Consider the following 19,254-nt stretch of genomic DNA (forward strand, 5'->3'; position numbering starts at 1 on the left):
ATAAAGTCAGAGAAACCTGCACTTTTCTATCGTGGCAACACTATAATACTCCTACTTCACTTTGGATTTAAATAATATGCTTGTTGTAATAATTTCCAACACTTTTAACCGAATGAATAATGGGTAAGTTGGATCTTTACTCTTATGGCTCTTTTCTGTAAAACATGGGACATGACCTGCAATGAGCAGGCACCATATTCAGGGTCCACCCTGTATTTGGCTACAGTATTTTGCCAAAGTTTTTAGTCTTCTCATCTGTAAAACCCAGGAGACTAAAATCAAAAGGCGCAAAAAGTTGTTTGCAGCAATGGCACTATATACGCACTCAGCTGTCTCTCGCTTTCCCTTCCCGACACCATTCCACAGCTTTTCAAGCAAAAAAAAATCCTTCTGGTGGTTTTGTTTAAAAGGTGGAATACAAGCACCTTGTTAGTATTTCTCGGCTTGCCCGCTATCAATCCCACAATAGCCCGGTGTGAAAGTCAGGTACTTGAGAACGCATTAAGTCATCGTATCAATTCAGCTGTGCTTTCATGCCAGGCTGGCACTGGCAAACGGAAATGCACTCTCCAAGCCTCCCGTGTTGACACTCGCCCTTGTTCTGTTTACTGTTCCTCGCTTTTCCAGCCGTTCGGTCCCGTACTGGCTGCCACTGTTCCCAGGCTGGCAGCTCGAGCATGACCTCCGCTCACAAACCGAGCTGAAAAGAGGTTTAGAGCTGCTAAAGTGGCGAAGGGGAGGGAGAGGAGGGGTGTGTGTGTGTGTGTGTGAGTGTGTGTGTGTGTGTGGATAAGAAATCAGTGCACACAGGCAGAGAGAGACACGGGAGAGCCCTTTGCAAGTTTCCCCACCATTTTCTATTCTTCTGGAAGCATTTGAGCTTTGCAAAGACGAGTCTCGAGACTGAAACCTGACCGCCGTGCTGCACTCTGCTCCGACGGGCACACACAATGACAAACCTCCATCTCCTCCCGCACTCCTTCCCCGTCTGCACGGAGGTAGGAAGGATCTGCTTTTCATCACGTTCCCCTCCTCCGACCTAACAGTTCTAACAGCTCCCACTCAGCTGATCTGAACTACGCGAGAGGTCATGGCGGTCACAAGTCATATGTCTTTTTTTTTTTTTTTTTTAAACTTTGAAATCAAGCAAACTGAACAGAAACAGCCTTTCACCATCTCCTTTTTCCTTCCCCATGTTCTCTTGCAATGTCAACACGAAGATAAGGAAGCAACACTAAGGCCACCGAGTGCAGACACAGTCCGCCTTATCGCTCCCCACAAATCCCTGCCCAGCGACGCCATGTCAATAGTCTGCAAGGTGTCAGCTGTGTGTCAACAGGCACCGCAGACCATGTGGACATTTTACGCACGCTGGGAAAGTGGGGCAGCTCACACAGCCCCTGACGTACGGCGCCGATAAGAAGACTTGAGCTATCTGAGTGATCGCGACCAGATATCAGTTTCTACGGAGTGAGCCGAGACTGAAATTGTTTCGCAGGTTTTGAACTGACCCTGGTGCACAACAGAAGAAGAAAGAAAGGGGTGGGGGATGGGGGGGGTTCTCAACAGATGCCATGAGCTGGTCTGAAATTGAGATGCTATCTTTGAAATTGCTTGTCAGAAAAATATGCCAACGTCAACCTGATAAAAATGTTACTAAACAGGCAGGCAACAGAGAGAGGGAACTATTTTTAGAGTGAAGGGCCGACGGTAAGAAAAAGAAAAGCACAGAGTGTGAAATTTAACCACACGGTAATTGCTGAGTAACTGCGTATACGTTACTCATGACTTTTTGAAATAAAGCAATTCAATTTGTCTTCTCTGTCATTATCACATACTTTGAGCCCATGTCTAACAAGTACGGGCTCGTTGTGGCTGAAAACACTTCTGCAGGCGTGAACGTCTGCTGGCCGAATTCAGTCGTTTTGATAGTTCTTCACTGGCTGCGAGGCTTAATTGCTGTTACCTCTTGTCCAGGCAACCTGGCTTGTGATTTGGCTCGTCTTGGAAGCATGTGGAATGAATTGTTGTTTATGGCCTGATCTGGAGCATTTGAAAGGGAAAAGTTGACAAGTTCATTTTGTAAAGTTTTGTCCTTTCAGTGTAGTTGGGTTTGTTTTGCCAGTGGGTCCAAATGTGGGGGTAATGTTTTAGCGCAGATCTAATGGTAGAAGTAGTCAGTTATTGTGAGCCAACTTACAACTTGGAGCACCTCTGTAGCTGTGAGACTTGTCAAGACTTCTCATTAATTTCCTTTTTAAAACCACCATGCAACAAAGTCAGACAAAGAGATACAGACAGTCCACGTGCTGTCACAAAGTGACTAAAGACCGGTCCTTCACCTCAGGCATCAGCACGTTATCGCTAAAACAAAAAGTGAATAAGTTGTTTTGACGTATGTCCACAGATAAAGTAACATAATGCATGCAACACACCAACAGATTCATTATTGTCACCATTATACGATATGTGTTTTCCTAAAATGTACTGATGAACAACTAGCTTAGTCCACAGCGATAACAAAACACTGCTCACATAAAGGCTATCAGCAGCACCAGTCGTCTCCAGGGTTTAAATATGTCAGTTAAGAGGTGGAAACGGTCTCTACCACCACATATCTTTGGGGTGGTGATGATAAGAGCCGACACTGGCCATCTGATGGGCCGATACCACAGCAAGAGACTTAAATCCAAACCCACTCGTATCTACAAAGGCTACAAAAAGAAATATAAACAAAAAATGTGCAACAAGGCATGTAAAGCCTGAGAATTGTCTTCCTCGGCTTAATCTGTAAGCCTCAATGCCAACAGAGGCGAATATGCCAGCGACCGAGGAGCAAGAAGAAAATTAAAACTTAAAATCCCCCACCCTGGCACCTTAGAGTGCCATAATTGATTTCTGGGATTTAGATAAATGACAAAGATACAGCATGCCGCTGAGCGGTGGGCTGGAGGCCGACTGCTTGCTTCAGCAGCATCAGCAGGAGGCCAGAGTTCACAAAGTGTGATTTTTTATTTTATTTTTTTTCCCCAAGCAGATTGAAAGCAGAACAGAGAGCAGGCAGAGTGATGGAGAGAGTGTGATGTGATAATCAGGTTGTCGAGAGGCTTCTCCAAGTCAGACAGTTTCCTTAAAAGGTTCATTTTCCTCAAACAACCAAGAATAACTGATTTCATTGCAGGTGAGTTAGTAATGAGGACACTGTTTTAAATGACACCCATCAGCCAGGTTGTGAAACAGACTGATTATCTATTCTTTAATATTGGACATAAAATGTGAGTTTCTTTCAAAGTTGGAAACAATATTGGACACAACTTCAGGTGAAAAACTTCTCAAAACCTGCAACTCCTGTGGGATGCAGACGTTTTCTTTTTTTTTCTTGTTGTTCAAAAGTGGTCCACGACAGAAAAGTGGTGAATCAACGACAGGATCATGGGCGATCGAGGCTCACTGATGCATGCTGGGAGTGAAGGTTGATTTGTGTGGTGCAATCCTACTGAAGAGCTACCGTCGCTCAAACTGCACAAGTTAATACCGATTCTGATCGACAGGTGTCTGAATACACAGTAAAAGCGGTCTGAAGGATTCTTTGAAATCACAGGTTCCCCTGTGCGCAACTTATACGACTCAAGGACGCAAAGGAGGAAGAGATATTTTTACCAATGTTCTCCTGGGTAACTTTGGGTTCTGCCATCAATGAGGATGTGGATGTGCAAAGACAAGGGATGATCAGGAAAATGTTCTCGATGGCTTTGTCATCTCTGAGGGAAACACGAATGAATTTGAATTGCTGACACGGCCTCCTATTGATCCATCAAACCTTCGTGTGATACAAACGGATCCATGAAGGCCCAAGATCTGCTGCTCCCATCTTGGTGTCACCGTCAGAGGAATTGTGCCCTTTCACTAAATGTTAAGTCAGTTTTGGCAGCAACAGATGAGCCGACACTGTGTGATGCAGGTGGTTTTAATGTTGGGGCTGACTGGTCTCCTAATGGGGAGCGCCGTTATATTTACGATGACAACCCAAAGACTTGGATGCAACTCTTAATGTAATTAAATCCACATTATCTTGAATAAAAGCACAATAAATTGACTCAATAAGAGTGATGACAACAAACGCTGATGCTATTACACAGCAAGACATTTACTTTGCTGGCGGCTTTTCCACAGTCTTATTAAAAAAAAAAGAATCTTGGCAGCCCTGGAAACAGCACGACATTTGCTCGTTATTCATTTTCAGCAGTGGGGATGTAGCCACACAGACGACTAGCGCAGTACCGAGCCGCCGTCAAATCCAAGACTGTTGACTCCTGGACATCTGTACTTCAGCATGAAAGTCTGAAATCGCACAGATTAACGGTGCACTCCGTCCCATCGGGGAGGCTTTCAATTATTCACCCCAAAAAATGTTGCTGGGAGTGATTTCTGTGGCGAGATCCACTATATAGGAACTCAGGCAGTCCAGTGTGGTTAAAATCCAGGAAATGTGCGTGCACACACACACACATACACACCCAACTCCCCACCGTCGCCATCCTCACAGACCACCTGTCTCGTCCTGATGGGTTTTCAGGGACGTTGAGGGAAGGTAGATCGTAAAGGGGAGGAGGGGAGGGGGAGAAAGGGGGGGGGTGGCTGTTCTCAGTAATGGCCCTGATGTGAATAATTTAAACAAGCCGTGGAAACACACAGGGATGGACATGGGCTGCTGTTTGAGAGGGCACTACAGTGAAGTGATTGAGAACAAGCTCCACCGACACCGGAATCCCTGGGGTGACGGTAACGGGGCGGCTTAGAGAGGGGAAGAGACGCGAAGCAGTGCGGCGGCCGCAGAGATGCCGAAAACCCGCGTGCATTTATCGACGTATTCAGATGCAGATGAAGCGAAAGCACAGAGAGTTATTGAGAAAGATGCGTACTCAGCTGACACACAGCGCATTGATAAATAATGGACAGTCTCCTCCAAGCCGCTGTCGCGTGGTTACCTCTCTATAAATAGTCCCGATAATACCGATGCTGGAAGCTTTTCTCTCTCTCTGACCCTCCGGCCCATTATTCCCCGCGGGCGACGGCTCAGGGTGGGGTGCATTTGAATGGACACGCTAAGTGCCCAGACATTGATGCACAGACTCAAACTAGAGTTGGAGCTGAAAGACAGCAGTGTGCTCTTCAGCTTAACAGTATAATGGCCTCAGTCTGCTCTAGTTTTGACTCGACCGGGAAGGACACACTGAAGACGAACTGTTGTGTGGCGAAGCTATTCTGGTAACCACTGCATGATGTTGGTATTTAGTACGACTGAACCCACTGAAAGGTAAAAAGGTCTCATTTTTGATGAGAATAAAGATTTCCAAACTACCATTACCATTAGTGTTCACGTTCCAATGCATAGCTCTAGTAAGTATTGCGTATATCCAACTACCATGTATCACGTCTAAATAGAGGCTGAAATCCATCTAAAAGAGTGGAGTTAATGACAACTACTTGAATTGTCTTCAAATCTGTGATTTTCGTGGATTGATTAGATCAGCGGTGATCACCAGGTGCACAGGTCTGCTTTACATAGATTTTAAAATACTTTTATAAGATGAGCCAAACTATTCTAAAACTGGATTCTCTAAGCCAGGCCCTGACTCTTTAAACTAGACGCTATTAAAGTTAAACATTGAATGTTTAACACAGGTTGTGTCTGTTAAAACAGAGTCAGACTTTAAATTACACCTGGATTTAAGTTTTCTGACCAGGACTCTTAAAAGAAGATTTTTTATTTTAACTGTATTTCTAAAACAAAAACAAAAAAAAACCTAAATCACTTTAAAAAGTGACCATTTTTACTGCATTGTGCACAGACTCTTCACACAAGTGTCGTCCATTTTAACACACAAATTCATCATTTGTAAAAACAGACAAACTTTTTGAGCTTCTGTTCCCATCATAACAGTCATTTCTCAGCTTTTTGGTATTTCTTCAAAATCGTGTTCTAAATAACGATTACAGAACACATCACTGTAATCATAAAACAAACATTCCTTTCAGGACAGTGATTATAGTGAGATAACAGGATTGTTCAAGATTTCTGATGACATCCAGTGAAACTTTTAGCCTATTCTGAGAAGTCTTGAAGGATAAGTTTTGAAATATAATCTGATTTGGCCCGTTTTACACTTTCCAACATACGTTCAGAATATATAAATAAAATATAGTTGGATTTATTTTTTTCCAGAACTGACTCCAAAAAGTCACAACTATAAAAAAATATTCTTTAACAATAATAAAGTGGTGAAGATCTTAACGGCTGTCCTATAAGTCAATATTTTGAGTCAAAAAAAAGGGTAAAGGAAAACAAAAAAATTGCGGATAAAAAACAAAACACAAATGTCAGAATCTGATATACTAAATAGACCGTTTCAAACTGTGGGCTTCAGCAGCGACGGCCAATTCATCATATTAGTGACAAAGGCTGGTTATTGCCACCATCTGAAGGCGAAAGTCACCAAGATGACGCTGTGGAGCTGCGAGGCTGGGAGCAAGAACCTCACGACAAGAGAGCGCACCCCGCTAAAATAATGACTTCCACCCGCACCAGATGGAAAGGAAAGAGCTTTCAATAAGAGGAACGACAGGGACGGAAAATATGACGCATCAGACGGAGACGGTGACAGAGGCAAAGGCGAGGCGCTGGTCATCAGGGAGCTTCTGTTCTCGTGGCCTAAAAACCCATTCGGAGTGAAAAGCTTGGTGCAGAGAACCCAACAACCACACCAAGGAAGAGTAAACTGCTGGGGTTTGTTTGTTGTTGTTGTTGTGTTTTTGTTGTGATATTTGAAAAAGCAGGCCATGTGCCGAGTGCAGACTGTGACTGACTGAATAACTTCACCGAAAAGCTCTGTGCCGGCTGCTCAAACCATCTGACCTCAGAGCGACTCACAAATAAAGGGATGCCGACTCAAACGGCTGGAGAGATTTATGTAAAGTGACAGCTGATCATTTCAATAAGAATTAGAAGTTACGGTTTCTCAAAAGGTTTTACTTCCTTCGCTATTCCTTTTGAGCAGTTCGTCGCTCCCAAGTATAAACTGTCTCAGACTTTTATCACCTCTGGTTGTATTTTTCACTAGACTTTAAATGCCTTGCCTCATTCGAACCGTTTCTTCCTGGAAGGCTCTAATTTTCCTCCAGATATAAATGTAGGCCAGTGAGTGACTGACTTCCTGCTGTGGGTGATATGATCCATCTTTAACCAACCCAATCAGGCTGGAGCCGGTCCCAGGTAACGATGGATGAAGGCACGTTACATGCTCACACAGTTTATAGCCACCAATTCATCTCAAATCCACGATTTTGGGACTTTGAGAGAAAACCTGGACAGGGTGAACATGCAAACTCCACAGAAGAAGACCCTCAGATCAGCCCGGCCTCGAGCAAGAGACGTCCCTGCTCTGAGGTGATTATGATGCAGATGATTGATAAAATGTGAAGATGTAATTTGTTATATGCTCTTCATATTTATAGGCAAATTACAACCTTTTTGCTGATATACTTTCCTTTCCACAATCACTTATTCTTGCTCATGTGGAATTTGTGTGTTTTTCCTCTGTGACAGTGCCTGAAATGGATGTGTTCTATTTGGCGCTAGACAAATAAAGTTTTGAACCTATTGACATTTGTGTATCTGTATTTACAGTTGCGCACATAATATACATGCTAATAGTTATAATATATAATCCTGTTTTTGAGTGTTTTTTGAAAGAACGTGAGTTTTATGTGTTTAATTGTGAATTTAAAATGTTTAATTTGGAGGTAATTTAGTTCTGTTACTAACCTGTAAGTCTCTGTTGCCTAGTAACCATCCATATGTTTCAACCAAAACATTTTCAGTGTCTGGTGTTGTAATCCAGGTGAAGCTGAATTAAGAAGACGTAACACTGCGCAGAACATTTTTTTTTAGCAAAATGTGGACAAAATTAAATCACATCTTTTTTTGACGAATTGAGATTATTGTAGGTTTTTTTCTGCTGGAGATTTTGCTTCAAGCAAGACTAAGGGCCGGGGGGTGCAGGGCTACAGACACTCTGGGATCTTACTGCTCTTCGGACTTGGAGTACCTGGCTGTTAAATGTCGGTCGTTCTACGTGCCACGTGAGTTTTCAGCTATCCTCATCACTGTTGTTTACATACCGCCGCATGCTAATGCTAGCATAGCCCTGGAGGAGCTGCACAGCGTCATTAGCGTCCAGATGACTGCTCACCCAGAGGCAGCAGTGACAGTAGCAGGAGACTTCGTACAATTACTGTCTTCAGGTCATTGTTGTTGAACATTAAATTCCCAACCGGAGAAAATAACATATTGGTTCAAGTCTACACCAACATTCCCGGAGCCTATAAAGCTGCATCACCGCCACACCTGGGCCTCTCCAACCACCTTTCTCTGATCCTGACTCCATCCTACAAGACTCTGATCTGCAGAACCAGACCAACCACCAGAACTGTCCATGTTTGGAGGTAGGAAGCCAACTCTCTCCTGCAGGACTGTTTTGAGGACACATGCTGGGAAGTGTTTGCAGAGGGAGCAGATCTGGAGGAATACACCTCAGCTGTCCTGGCCTACATTCACTTCTGCACTGGGGCAGTGCTGACCACCAAAACCATCAAGATGTTCCCGAATCACAAGCCGGACAGTCATGTTCGGACACTCCTCAAGGCTCGGGATGCTGCCTTCAGGTCAGGTGACATGCAGGCCTACAGCCACGCCCGGAGGGATCTGAAAAAGGGCATCGAAGAGGCCAAACAGAGCTACAGGCAGTGCCTTGAAGTGTGGAGGTTTGTCTTCTCCATCACCAGGGTATTACAATGAATGTGGAGGTTGTCCTTCTCCGCCAGCAGGTTCTGCTTCTCAGCCAGCAGGTTGTCCTTCTCCGCCAGCAGGTTGTTCTTCTCAGCCATCAGGTTATTACACCTAGTGTGGAGGTTGTCCTTCTCCATCAGCAGGTTCTCCTGCTCATCCAGCAGGGTATTACACTGAGTTTTGAGGTTCTCCTTCTCACCCAATACTATAATGTATTGGGTTTGGAAGTTCTCCCTCTCAGCCAGCAGCATGTCTCTCTCCTCCACCACCTGCTGGAGCCTCTCCTCCAGACCTCTGGGCTTCACCATCCTCTTGTCCTCTTCTTTCTGTCTTTTCATGTCATCCAGCTCTTCACAGGCGAGCTGCAGCCTTGCAGAGACAGGCTCAATTGTTTCCTGGAGTTCAGCATTGGCTTGCTGACTGCCAACGAGCTGCGCCTGCAGCAGGACCACTTTGACGTCCCTCTTGGTTCTTTGAGCGGATTGGCCGTCTGAGGAGGCCTCAGTCTTCTTCTGTCTGTTCTCCAACAATCCAGCAAACATCTGGCTGCTCTCCAGTCTGGAATATTTTATCTTCAGCTCCTCTTTCATTTGCTGTAAGAAATATGTATTTTTATTTTATGAAGGTTTCCTCTAACATCCAGATTATAGAGCATCTTCCTCCTCTAATATCCAGATTATAGAGCATCTTCCTCCTCAAACATCCAGATTATAGAGCATCTTCCTCCTCTTATTTTTTATTTTTTTTTAAAACTTTATTTAGCTTACCTCATGGTAAGGAATTACAGTATTTGCATATACATGTACTACTAATATAGAGGTAAATAGCTCGGAAGTACCAAGTAATAGTGTACGTTCAACACTATGCTATGGTTTTAACATTTAAAGGATTAATCTATCAAATTCATAATATTTGATTGTGAGAAATAATTACCTCGTGTGTCAAACGTTTTTTTTCACCATCAATAGAGAGAATGGAGATTTGAATCTGTGTAGGATTCAAACACAGAAACCGTCTCTTTCTCCTTCTGGAGCTTCTCAGGTGATTTACTCCACCTTTAAGAGAGCAGCAGGAGAGGCTGAGGGAGAAATTAATTCTAATGAAGGCAGGTCGACCTCCTGAGCTGATGAGCTTTATTATTACCCTGCCGCCTCGGCGGCTGCTGTTGATGACTTCGGCGACACAGATGAGGATAGAATGACTACAGACATCAGTGGGGACACACCATGGCTTCTGATACTTCTGCCGGGTGGCGATGAATATACACGGCACTAATTAAAAGGTCTATTACGGCAGACACACAAAGTTCAGTTTATCTGCTTCTTTAAATTGGCGTTTCTTGGGCCAGATTGATAATTATTGCTTTTTCAATAAATAAATCAATTCATCTTTCCAGCAGACTGGATTTTCTCAGAGATAACACATTACAAGTGGACTTGCTGTGACGGGCACGCCTCCCTGCCTAAATTATTTCTATCAACAACTGTTTAAATCATCCCAGTCAGCCTGGTTTCAGGCAATTGATCTCAACTCAGTGAATTTGAATCATTTAAACTGTTGTGGTCGGCGCTGTACGCCAATCAGACACAGTAGGATTGGAAATTATTTGTGTGCGAGTGAATTTTTTTTCTCTATCAAATGGAGAACCCGTCTCCTCATCGAGCGGGATTTCTCTAGAAAACAAGATGAAGCTTTTCATTCTTCAGTCTGAGAAGCAGCATGTGTTTCAAGACAAATCTGTGAGCGTTCAGGCAAAGCTTTGTGTTGCTGCTGATTTAAACTTTTAACTGGTGAATTTTTTTTTACTTCCAAAGTAATTAGACCCCCGCAGTCTCTCTGGGAGCTCGAAATCACACAAAAAGCAAACGCTAAGCATGCTTCCTTTTTATTGAAAAGCTCGACACAACTTAATGAGCAAACATTTGTCTGGGCCGAGCTCCCGGCTGAGCACGAGTGCAGCAGTGTCCTTTCAACTGATACTTAAACCACCGGTGATGCGTCGAGTCGTCTGGACCAGCCGGACAGTCGGAGCTTAATTGTGTCTCGAAACGCGAACACCCAGTTTTATTTTTAGGAGGCGAACATGACCTTAAATGCAACCTGCAGGACTAAAAGAGGCCCACTAATGATGATATAGAAGTAAATTACAGTCATATAGTGATTTCAGACACCTACTATTATGATTTAGAATAATTACTGGCATCTTTAGAGACATGCGATGATCTTTTTTTCCGCCAAAACAAAATCCACTCAGAAAAAAAAAAATGGTTGTGACATTTTCAAATATTGGTCAAATTTCACACCCAAAATGTTTGGTTAGGTTTAGTTAAAGATCTTGGATTGGTTTTGACTCACTTTTAAGAGTAATTATGTCATAGCTGTATAATGAAGCCAAAATAAAATATGAGTTGAACTGGTGCATGAGAACTTGTTTACGCGACCACGTTTGGAATTAAAACGCATCGTAAGTGTTTCGTCGATACCCCTTGTCAATCTGCTGCTGTTGAAGAACCATGTGCGAATTTGCTCCTTCAGCTCTTCACACAATGAACTGTCTTTGTTTTCTTTCTTTATAGCTGTCCTCGATCCACTAAAGTACCTCACACGTTTCTCAGACACTCCAAACTCATTCTACCGTTTCTTGCTGCATATCTTATATATTTTACATAAATGTTGCCGTTTCCCTCTTTGGCAACATGTAGCTTGTGCTGTTGTTCAAACACGCCATCTAGTGGTCTTAGATGATATGAGTTGGATGACGAGCCAAATAATTGAATAAAGCGAGTCCGTTGCATGATTACACAGAGAACTGCATTGTGCAATTGCTTGCAAAACTTAATTAACACCTGCCAGCAGGCCTACGACTGTACATATGTAATGTGCACGAGCTTGTAACGTGCCCTCAAATGTCAGTGAATCGAGTTCACACAAAAAAAATCAAGACATCCAGTAGATAATTCTCACCTCAGCATCTGTTGGGAGCTTTAAGCCTAAACCAATCTACACTGATCTGGGTCGGAGGTGACGGAGAACCTCAAACACAAACTGCTCGTACTCGCACCCTGCCCTCCAAGCTGCTTTTCCAGCTGGGTGGTTCCGAGCCACAGGAAGCTATTTCAGCTTGGCAGGGCGGATCGAATCAAAGGCAGAGTGAAAGGGAAACACGCACGCAGCAGAAAAACACACAAGAATCACAACAGAGACATTTGCATCCAGCTTTAACCAGAGCGGCGACCACACACAGACCACCGCTCTGCTCTGCTGCGGGTGCACTGTCGGAATAATTGAAAAGTTTTCAACTTTAGTACATTTCAGTGATAAAATATTTCCATTTTTGGAAATCAGCTTGTAAAGTATGGAAATGGGGGCCATACGCGGTCGGTGGACCACCAGGTGCCCAAGTGTGATGTAGAGGGATGAGGTGCAAGTTTTTCACCATATAAGAACATGTTTTTTTTTTTCTCAGTTAGATCATTCAGAAAAGCCGTAGCGACTCTGACCAGCCCTGTTTGGACACCTACACAAATGCATTTCACCTCGTTATTTTCAAACCGAGACATGAGTGGGCACATTGCTGCTCCAGCAGATCACTGTTGAACTGCTGGATAACTGAACCTAATCCTTACATAGACAGAGGCATCATTATGTAGAGTAATGCTTGCGAAGACAGGTGGCTTAAAATGTGTGTACACTTTGCTGTCAGCTTAAATGAAGTTTTTGTTTATTACAGACCAACAGCATCAGAAAACAACAGGATCTCGTTGTGGGACAGTCATGTATATGGATTAATATGGGGCTTAGTAACAGTAATAGTAACAATATCAACTTTAGTAACTGTGCAGTTTTTCAACTGAGTAAATAGTTTCTGCTATTGTCAACACTGCTGGTTGACTTGATAAGGAAAACATAGAGAGACAAAGTTTGCATGAACGAAGTTGCTGTGTCTTGTAGTTGTTTTGTTTATGCCAAAGGTTTTGGGGTTTGTTTACATGTCAACGGTGCTCAGAACCACTGAAACGCAACTTTTTGAAAACCAAATTATCAAATTAGATTCCTCACATCCCATTTGAACCATGTACCAATTCACTGTACTCATACTCAAATGACAGAAATGGAGCATGGACACCCCTGAATACACATGTATCATGAGGGTTGACTCTAAAAATAGGATATTTTTCCTAACTGATGAACACACTCTTAAAAAATGGGAGTCAAATATATGTCTCTCGGACCAAAACTGGCCAACCAAAAAATTAAAACAAGCTTGCAGGACGAGCATGTGAAGTGTAAACATTGAATACAGACACCGCTAAATCGGATTTGTTGCATTTTTGGAAGCAAAAAAAATAGGAAGTAAAAGGATAAGTCTCAAAGGGAGGTTGTGATTTATGGACATTTCAGTGTATACTGCTCTTGGAGGCGCCATTAAAAGATCATGTAGTAAAAATGTTTTAATGCTAAAATTTTTGCTGATCCAGCCCACCCGATCTCAGACTGCACCGTGTCGCTGTTGAGCTCCGTGTCAATGATCACTGCCAACAAATGTAATTGAGGCACATGCTCAGTGGTGTGTACGGAAATATCAAGGTAAAAATCATCACATGCAAGAGCGCCTTTGTTCGCTCAAGTCACTGTTGGTAAACATCTACATTCTGACTCTTTCCAAAACCCCTTTTTTGTCACGTAGAATCAAAGCAGTTTCCCCTCTTCATCTCTCTGACTGTCACTCCTGCTTACTGCTCCCTCGTCCCGGTGCAACACTGCTGCGGTGAACGCAGCCTCACCTCTGCTGCTCTGCACTCTCGGCCTGCACAACAAGTGTCTCTTTCTTCCTGGCACTCACAAAGGGCTGCATTCATGAAGCCGAGAGACAGAGAGAGAGAGGGAGAGAGAGAGAGAGAGGGAGAGAGAGAGAGAGGGAGGGAGCGTCACTTTGTGTTTCCTGAGTGATAAACGATCAGCAAACCTCGGGAGAATGTGCAGTGCACGAGTCAAAGCCATGGAGAGGCAAACGGTAAATGTTAGCATGCAGTGTGGGTCTGATTGTGCGCGCGCAGAATGTCACCTTCCATTACTGATACAAAACACTTTGACTTCGCCGACAAAACCAGCCTCACACCCAGTGTTTGCAAAAGCCAAAGTCAGCTTTACAGCCCTGCTGATGATGATGAGGAACTGTGGGTTGGGAGGAAGGGGGTGGGGGGGGGGGGTTCCCTCATCCTCTTGCATGACGGTGGTAAACGGTAGCTAACAGCACATGCTCAAAAACAATTAGCGCAGGCTTACAGGCTCCTGGATTAGCAGCGGAGGAGGAAGGAGCTCGCACACTGTGAAAAGTGAACGTGCACGGACTGGTAAAGTGGTAAACTGGCCGTGACCCCGGATGACTCTGCCAAGGCAGCGCCACCAAGGCTCCGTCAGTCTGGCTGCGGAGGAGATTAACGCTGAAGGTGAAGCGCACAACAAATAACAACAAAAACTTAATCCCAGACCAAAGTTGATCCCCGAGCGTTGCTTTTAAAGTTTCAGAGGAAGGCAAATTCACTGATATTTTTCATGCAGCTGCCCTTTGTGCTACCCTCAGTGAGGCCCCCCTATGCCCTTCACAAAGCTGGTTTGTGGGAGGGATAGTGATATCAGTCTGCATACCACAGCTTTACTGTACATTCCTACAGAGGTTCAGGACGTAAGAGTTGTGAAGGGACGGGGCCGCAGATAACACGAGGAGTAAACCGTGATTCATGGCGAGATTAAATTGCGAGAGTTATTTTCCTTTCATTGGCGAGTGTCTCTCTGACCGCGTGTTTCCGCACCGATAAAACTGAAATCCACGACAACCTTGATGTCTGCAGAAAGTCCACCCGGGCTGATAGCAGAAGGCCTGGACAAACATGAGAGACAACTGTCACCAGAGATTTTCTGCTCTGGACCGTGGCCACCGAGCGGCTTTCTCCCGTCTCACTGCTAAGATATCTACTCGTACACAGCATATTCGATTACAGCGCCACATTTTTCTGAAATGATCACTAATTAAGCACGTCAGAGGGTTTCTCACAGTCCCAACGGATGAAGCCAAATACCGACAAGGAAATAGACTAATCAAAAAAGGCTGATATCACAGGCTTCACCTCCAGCAGCTACAACTTATTTCTATAATCTGTGAAAGTATCTGATAAAGTACAGTACATGCTGTGTCAGTGTGTTTATTATCTCTGAAACAATCACTCCGGTTTCTTCACAGTTAATGTGTTGCTTTAGGAAGATTGTTAGGTTTTTATTTTACAGTGACTGGTTTTGGGTGGATGATCCTGTCGTTTTTAATCACTCTATGTTCATTAACTGTATTTTAAAGCCACAAAACTGATGTAGGACCAACATTTACCCATAAACTAATGCAGATTACCATTTGTCCCTTTTATTTTTCAGTTCAGTATTTGGCCCCCTTTACACGAGAAAACAAAAACACTTTCTGGAAACACCTGAAAGAGAAACGCAAAAACACTTTTTGCACTTGAAACATTGTCGTGTAAATGGGCCCTGAATAACCAGGTAAAATCTCAAATGCGCACGAATATCTCAGCAGCTAAAAAAATGTTCCAGGTATTGAGTCTCATCATCTGAAGGTTTGCACGTATAAAAATGAGTGCAAAGGTGAAATTAAATGCACACTGTGGAAGCTGAGCTATTGATGGGATATTTGAGGATGTAGAAAACAATAACCACTTTCCTTTCAGTACATTTGCCGTCATGAATATGGAATACCGGGTATGTGTGCCACACCGCACAAAGAAACTGGGCCGACTTTATGCTAATTGATTAAAGTACAGAGTGCAATGTGATTTACTAGCTCTGAAAATGCTTGTGTCGTTGATTACAGTAACCGTTCTTACGGGGTCTGAAAGGAAGGTGCAAAGCTGCTCAAGCATTCAGATGAGAACCGAGAGACATTTCATCTCCTGGCTCCCCGCGACTTCCGTTTGTCGACTTCATCGTAACATAATTAGTTTTTCTGTTTTCAACCAAATTCAGATTTATTTGTTAGAACTTTAATAAATGCGTTAACTTCATCCAACAACACAGCCAATCCCACGTTTTAGTGCTTGTGGGTTCTCCATTTAATCACACCACGCAAAAGAAGCGTAAACAGCCAACAGCATGTAAAACCCTACTTTAACGACTCCTGTTTGCAGAGAGATTCGTAACAGGGGAGCTGTTCTGGATCTCAGTGTTTCCCGTAAAGGTCTACTCCATACTTTGACTACCTGGAACTAGTCACCTTAGTTTTTAGACTGCCGAGATTAGTACAGTCACCTTATCAACAGAGTTACATGTAACATGTGAAATATTGTAGATTGCTTTACTGGTGTACATTGTTAGTCACTGTGCCATAATCCACCTCAGTGAGAGCTTATAAGCAGCAATGTTAACTGTATAGCTGCAGTATGGAGTCCTCTGTGCGTCTACACTGGTGGCATTCAGATGCAGGGTCATGTGTAGGTCAGCGTTGTCCTGAGGCCCGAACACAGGTAATAGTGGGGAAAACATGTTACACTTCCCATGACCCCGAAGTAGCCTGCATGAAAGGTTTAATGGGCCCAGAGGAGCTTTCTGGAAAACAACAACTAATTCATAGTCCAATGCCTATTTTGAAATCTGTGGATGTTCCAGGAGGAAAAGTTATTGAATGGTTAGATATAAAAGAAGCTTTTAAGAGAAGTAAAGAAGAGAAACGGTTTAATAATCTGACAAAAATCTTGTTCATTTTAATGTTTTAAAAAAATCCAGAATTTTAACATTGAAAACTTTAATATACCCTAAAGTCTACATTTATAAAGTCATCTGCATTGCTTCTTGGACTACAGGAGCTCAAACTTGTGACACATGCAGGGCATTGGTTCTGTTAAATACAGCCACTGTGAAGGTACACAGCCAGTCACACTAATGAGTCACTATTTACCCAGAGACACTGTAATCTGCCCACCCACCCACAGCTCATCACCACAATGACCTAACAGTGTTATTTTAAAGTAATAATACTACTAGTATAGACACAGACTCATTGAAAAATGTTGACGAGTGCGAAACTTTATTTTACCTTTACAATATTTCTAACCCCCTGTATAAAAGGTAAAGCTTCCTTATTTGTTTTAATGGATTTTTTTCATCTTTCTTTTCTTTTATAGCTTTAATGCATTTATTTGATTAATATATTTCTTATTTCTTTGTAAAGCTTCTTTAATTTCTTTGTAAAGCACTGTGAATTGCCCTGTGTTTGAATGGTGCTCTATAAATACATTTGCCTTGCCTCGCCTTGCCTTGCCTATAAAAGATGTATAGTTATAGTATAGATAATTTCAAGCCTTATTTAGCTACTTATATTTCTGCTACACGACTTTCACGTAAAATTTCATTTGCTTCTGTAGTTATTGAAACACAGCATATGTCACCTTCTAAATAAATTGTGGATGGACTTATGTGGTGTGTTTTCTTATGCACAATGACAATCACACATTATAAGCAGCATGAGGTTTACTGTCTTAAAGTAACCCAAGACACTGCAAAATAGAGAATGGAACCAGTTGACAATGCAAGCTTGTCCATGGGCTATAAGTCCACTGCCTCATCTCATTTCCCATGATGCTGTGTGTTCCATAAGATCCAAAACGTGGCGCACACGTGGCCACTATTCAATTTGATTGCTGATCACAGAGCAGGTGAGGTAGAAACAGTTTTTGAACCTAAAAATAGAAGAAAAAAATAAAAATCAAGGATCACCCAGGTTGTTTCCAATTCACCCTGAGGGAAGCAGAAACATCCGTATTGAATTTCATAGTAATCCTAGAAGAACGTACACTGAAGTAAACAGTGGCGCGATTGTAATGCAAACTCCATCATACAGCGGAGTTCTCAACATTTCTTTATGTCCTCCACACTTCAGCGGTTCCTCTCGGTGTTAACAAGGTGTGGCGACATTTTCCCCGGGGTGCCGCAGAGTCATGACAGACCTTATCAGCAGCTCTCCAGTCCCGGCCTCCTGTCATGTCCTCTGCACACCCAAGTGCACTCAAAGATACGCTCCAGACCTTCATCGTCACATCCCCCCCACCCCCCTACCAAACCTCACCTCGTCCTTCACTTTCATCCTGAATTAAAGAGGAGCTTAGCTGACGCGGGAGAGGGAAACACTGTGTAGCCGCATCAGACAGGATGAGCTGGAGAAGTCAAACTTTAACTTGTCACACGCAGGATATATAAAGATGAACTGATGTCCACATTCACACAGTTACAAATCACTGAGAATAATCTGGAGCGCAAGAGAAATGTCAAACTGAAAAGTACGTCTGCACCCAAAACGTGTTTTTCCGACAAAATTCTGAATACTCAGCGATAAAACGCCGTCGTGAATTCTTGTGTCTTACTCTGCATTGTCACTTTATGTTTATGTTCTCTTGTCAATTGGTTGGCAACAACCCAATTTTGCCGATTTGAAATACAGTTGTCGTGTAGAGATTAGTAGCAGTTGGTCTTATGGGTTTTACGAAATGGAGTTTGCATGTTCTCTTTGGGTCGCTGGTTTTCTAACATCAGCTGATATCAGCTTCTGACCCCTGTGACCTTGGATAAGGCAGTATAGATGGCATGAATGATAATATTCAAAACTACAAAGGCTCAAAGCATGAAGGTGTTCTCAAGGATCAGCTCACTTTAACGGGACCTATGACTTTAAATTGTTGTCAAAAGTTTATTTGTGAAATGGCAGAACAGAAAGACTTGACGTAAATACAGAATATTAAGGCAGAAAATTCACAATTACTGTTAAATGAGATCAATAATAACTACTTAGTGTGAACGAGTGTAAATTAAGGGAAAGGAAGCGGGAAGCTGGTGAAACAAACGTGCAACATGATTAAGGTGAAGCTGATCTCATGTCGTTGGTCAGGTTATTGCAGTAACATGGATCCATAACAAGAGATTGGTTTGCTGTTTGTTTTTGAAATAAAGTTGGACAAAGTGCCTCATACGGTCAATATAACTAACTAGTACCAGATATTGATGCAAGGAAGGAAGATATTTTATTTAAAATCAGGCCACATTTGTGATCACAAAATCTTTGTGAGCTCATCATTCGACCGATATTCATCATTCAGAAGAATCATGTGGAAACTTCAGCTCCTGTAATAATTTATTTGGGAGCTGTTAGTCGCTCTGTATAAATGACATTCTAATACATTTTTAACCTGTGGGTCACTGTGAGGAACATGCAAACTTAATATCAACCAGTTGAACCTGGACTCAATTGCTGTGCAGCAACAGTAGAATCTGTGAAGCCAAAGAAAAAGGAGTTACACTTGCTTTTCGCAGACAAGCCCAAATCTTAAAACACGACCTTGGCTGTATAATGATAT

General features: G+C 42.9%; 1 protein-coding gene across 1 annotated transcript in view; it reads right to left on the bottom strand.

The window, feature by feature from the left end:
* usp43b (ubiquitin specific peptidase 43b) overlaps positions 1-19,254 on the bottom strand; it is a 72,093-nt gene that overhangs the window by 42,099 nt on the left and 10,740 nt on the right. The window lies entirely within an intron of this gene.

The sequence above is a fragment of the Lipophrys pholis genome, assembly GCF_963383615.2.
Source record: "Lipophrys pholis genome assembly, chromosome: 19".
NCBI classification, from domain to species: domain Eukaryota; kingdom Metazoa; phylum Chordata; class Actinopteri; order Blenniiformes; family Blenniidae; genus Lipophrys; species Lipophrys pholis.